The following is a 4,753-nucleotide window of genomic DNA, read 5'->3' on the forward strand; positions in this document are numbered from 1 at the left end:
CTCTATTGAGTGTTAGCTGATCCTGGCCAACAAGAATGTATTGTTTCCAATTACAGTTTCCAAGTCCATATTCTCTGGGGCCTAACTGCTCACTAAAAATGCTTAGGGCATTCATAAAGCGGGATGACAACAAAAGTGTTTTGGAAAATAATATGATAATTGAGATTTCAAACAACTCAGTCAAAGTAGTCATCACAAGAAAAAGCAGACTTGGTTAGACTTTCTTTCCCTTTTGTAAAAAAAATTATTTTTTATTTTCTGGCAGGAACTTATAGAGCATTTCTTACCCTCTACAGTTTGGTATAATTTTTATTTTGAATCACATAATGATAATGGGAGTATTAAGTAGGGGTGCAGGGGACAAAGTAAAACCCAAATGTTTTAGAGCCCCTAAGTCTTAGTCTCAGATAATCCCATTTGAGCCTTGCATCAAGCCTGTGATGGAGGTATCATTTACATCCTTCTTCACAGAGGTGGAAAATGAGACTCAGAGAGGTCAAGAACCTGGTCCAAGTTCACACAATTAATAGGGATGAGCTGGATGGGAACCCAGGCAGTCTGATGTCAGAGCCTCTCGTGAGGTGAGGGGTTAGTGTTTGTGGTTCTGGAGGCGGGGTAGGGTTTCCTCAGTGTGGGCCTAACAGTCCCATATAAGGGGGATTCATGCTTTTGTACAAGGAGTAAGAGAGTAAGGAGGCCCCTGGTGGCAGGCCCTTGGCTGGGGGCGATTCAGGCCAGAATGCAAAGATGGTTCGAGAGGCCTTTTGGAGAGTCTCTTCCTTGGGGGCCATATGTTTGCAATCAGTGTGTGTGTGGCTGTGGGGGGAGGCCTGTTCTGGCCAGTGGCCAAGCCAGATGTTTGCTGTGTGATTCACACAAACACAAACCTCAGTAAATCCTCGGCGTACTGGGAATTTTGTGTGCCATAGTTATGACCTGCTTCATCCCGTAACTCAGAAGGTTTCAAAGGTCCTCTGGGCCGGGACTGGTCCAAGGCAGAGCTAGGGAGGCGGAAGGTGGACCTCTCATCCCCTTACGCCTCCCTTTTGGGGTCCCTTTCCTTACACAGGACTTTCTTTCCATCACACAGTCCACATTCTCCACACCCTCTCCTCCTGCAGCCTTCCCCAACCCCGAGACTTCCACTAAGGCCTGCCTGGCCATTGGCTTCATTTCCTCCTACCTGTTGTGCACCTCTTTTCTGCCTAGCAGAGCCCCACTCATCCTCCCCAGCTGCCTCCAATCTCAGCTCCGCTATGAGGCTTTTCCAGCTTCCTCAGAAAAGGAAGGTCAAGGGAGCAGCAAGTGCTCAGGAAGCACCTAGTCTGTGCCAGCTGTGGAACTGGGGTTTTACATAATCATTTCATTAAATCTTCACGACAGCCCCATGCACTCCTACAGAAGAGGAATCTCGGGTTCAGAAATGGCAAGCAACTTGCCCAAGGTCACAGAGCTAAGAAGGGCAGGGGTGTAGCCCAACTTAACTCCCGAATCCCTATGAACTTGAACTGTCCATTTCACACCACACTGCCTGCCTCAAGACACCTTCCTCCTTGATCATCTTCAACTCTTTTTGTTTTCCATCCCACCCCATGTCCAGTCCATCAGCAAATACTCTTGGCTCCACCTTCAAAATATATCCAGAATCCACCACTTATCATCATCTCCATAGCTGCCACCCTGGTCTAAGTTCCAATCAGCTTTCATCTGGATTACAGCAATGGTACTCTAACTGCTCCTTTGCTCCTAACAGTGCTCCTAATGACTTTGCCCCTGCCCCTCATGCCCTCCCACACACACAGTCTATTCACCACACAGAAGCCAGAGGGATTCTGTTATAACACAAGTCAAATCATGTCACTTTTCTTTTCTTTTGAGACGGAGTCTCGCTCTGTCACCCAGGCTGGAGTGCAGTGGCACCATCTCGGCTCACTGCAACCTCCGCCTCCTGGGTTCAAGCCATTCTCCTGCCTCAGCCTCCAGAGTAGCTGGGATTACAGATGCCCGCCACCGATTACAGACGCCCGCCACCTCGCCCGGCTAGTTTTTTGTATTTTTAGTAGAGACGGGGTTTCACCGTGTTAGCCAGGATGGTCTCGATCTCCTGACCTCGTGATCCACCCACCTCGGCCTCCCAAATTGCTGGGATTACAGGCATGAGCCACGGCGCCCAGTTATCATGTCACTTCTCCCTCAAAGTCCTTCAATGGCTCTTGTTACATTTGTAGTCTAAGTCTTTAATGTCAGCCTATATAGCCTAGATGATCTGTTCCCAGCTCTTTCCTATTCTCTCCCTTGCTCTGTTCCAGCTACTCTGGACTCATTGCTATTCCTCCAACATGCCAGAGCCTGAGGGCCTTTGTACCTACTGTTTCTTCTGCCTGGAACATTCTTGGAAGTCTGCATGGCTTGCTGCCCCACTTGTTTCAGGTCTTCATTCAAAACATACCTTCTCAGTGAAACTCTCCCCATCATCCTGTTTCAATTTGCAACACCTACTCTACCAACACTTGTTATTCCTGCTCTCCTGTTTTTTTTTTTTTTTTTTCTTCTCCCTTGTAACTGTGATGGTTAATTTTATATGTCAACTTGACTAGACTGTGGGTATTCAGATATTTGATTCAACATGATTTCTGGGTGGGTCGTGAGAGTGTTTCTGGTTGAGATTCACATTTGAATTGGTAAACTGAGTAAAGCAGGGTGCCCTCGGGCCTCATCCAATTCGTTGAAGGCCTGAATACAATAAAAGGCTGAGTAAGGAAGAATTCTTTCTCTCTGCCGACTTTGAGCTGGGACATCCATCTTCATATTGGAATTATACCTTGGCTCTCCTGGGTCTCCAGCTTGCCAACTGCAGAACTTGTTCTCAGCCTGCATAATCATGTGAGCCGATTCCTTATAGTAAATATATACATGTATGTTACATATGTGTATAATCTAGAGATCCTGTTTGTTCGATTTCTCTGGAACACACCAACTAACAGTACTTTGGCTATTTTTAAAAAATGTGTTGCCTGCCTCTACTCTAAGGTAAACTTCACGATGGCAAGGATTTTGTGTGTTTTGTTCTCCAGTTTTCCTCAACACAATGCCTGACATATAGTAGGTGCTTAATAAGTATTGGTTGAATGAATCATAGCCCTTTATGTTTGACTTTCCCAGGAGTCTGTGAGCTACTTCACTACAAGAACTTGGAGTCCTCGCCTTTGCATTCCCGGTGCCCAGCAAAGTGCCCACCTCCAAAGGTGCCCAGTAAATATCAAACAAAATGCCTTCATATGATCCATCCAGAAGAACGTTGGAGTTTCTAGAACCAAATTAGGAGGACTGAGCCTTCTTCAGTCCCTAATTCAGGAGCACCACCTCTCTGCTTTCCCCCACCTCTCCCTGAAACCCCAGTCTTGCCGTGGCTGTTTGTCTGCTGTGCCAGGCCTCCTTCCCTGCCTCTCAGAGTCCTCTCTCCCTTCCCCCATCCGCTCCCTGCTCGCCCGCCTGAGTACAGGCTATTATCTGGGGGTGGTAATTATTGCGAGTAAATTGGAAGTTGTTTTGCACAGAGCTGTCTCACGCAGGTCGATTTGTATGCTTCCTGGGCACTTCTGACACTCCAGAAATGCCATAGCAACGGCCGGGCGCCGCCGGGCTCACTGATGGCAGGAGATCAGGCGGGAGAGCGGTGCGCCGTGGGCGGGGAGAGGGGAGGGAAGGCGGCAGGAAAGGCCGAGGGCACCACGCGGCAGGGAAGCCGCAGCCTTCTCAGCCACCACCTGTCTGAGCCTCGATTTCCCTGTGGGTGACACGGGGATGAGAACCTGCAACCAAGCTGTTGAGGGGCATAAACGAGCTAATGGCTTGAACAGTTTGTAAACTAAAACGAGGGCCAGCTGGCATTACAATGAACCATTATTATTATTATTATTATTATTATTATTATTATTATTAGAGATGGGGTCTTGCTCCGTCGCCCAGGCTGGAGTTCAGTGGCGTGATCATGGCTCACTGCAGCCTCGACCTCCTGGGCTCAAGCGATCCTCCAATGGACTATTATTACCACGACTATTCTTTTTCCTGGTATTGTCTTCCTTCTCCCCGCCTTTCTGCGGCTCTGCCCCCACCCGCCTCGCCGCCACCCGACTCCTCCCACCTCCTCGGACCCCCGCCCTGAGCCAGTGCCCGCCCTGAGCCAGTGCCCGCGGGAGCAGGGTTCCTGCTGGCCCTCCTTTATTCCGTGCAAAATCACAGCCCCTGGGACACCTTTTGGAGATGAGGCCCACAGAGACACCGCAAGCTCATCCTGCAGGGGCAGAGCCGCTGATTAAATTATATTCACTCTGCCTTTCAGTCATTCAGATTGGCTGGGATGAGGCCAGCTGGAATTAGTGAGAAATTTGAAGCGGAGAATATTGACAAAGAAAGGCTGTTTTATTGCCTGCAATGACACAGGATATTTCAAAGGCAGCTCAGCAGGTCAAGGAGAGCTTAGTTCGTGAATAGATCAGACTTTTGCTAATTATTTGGATAGACACAGATCTCAAGTTTTAAAATCAGTTTTGTTTCCTTCAGGGACTTGAAAACAACCCTTTCTCTCCCCAAATCTGAGATCCTTACCAGGTGAAGGCTTTGAAAACAAGAAAGTGCTGTTAAACTATTCATTAATTCCAAATATTTTTTCAGCACCTACTATGTGCTAGGACGATTGTGACTTTTGAAAATACAGACATGGAGCTGATATCTACAGGAGAAACAAACAACA

General features: G+C 48.0%; 1 protein-coding gene across 1 annotated transcript in view; it reads left to right on the plus strand.

Moving 5' to 3' along the window:
- Positions 1–3,556, plus strand: part of RPS4X (ribosomal protein S4 X-linked) — a 21,332-nt gene extending 17,776 nt beyond the window's left edge. The window contains exon 8 of the mRNA XM_017885489.1: positions 3,163–3,556. The gene's annotated coding sequence lies outside the window, so the exon portion shown is untranslated. The remainder of the gene's footprint in view (positions 1–3,162) is intronic.
- The last annotated feature ends 1,197 nt before the right edge of the window (positions 3,557–4,753 follow it).

Source organism: Rhinopithecus bieti, unplaced genomic scaffold (assembly GCF_001698545.2).
Source record: "Rhinopithecus bieti isolate Rb0 unplaced genomic scaffold, ASM169854v2 scaffold_15339, whole genome shotgun sequence".
Lineage (NCBI taxonomy): Eukaryota > Metazoa > Chordata > Mammalia > Primates > Cercopithecidae > Rhinopithecus > Rhinopithecus bieti.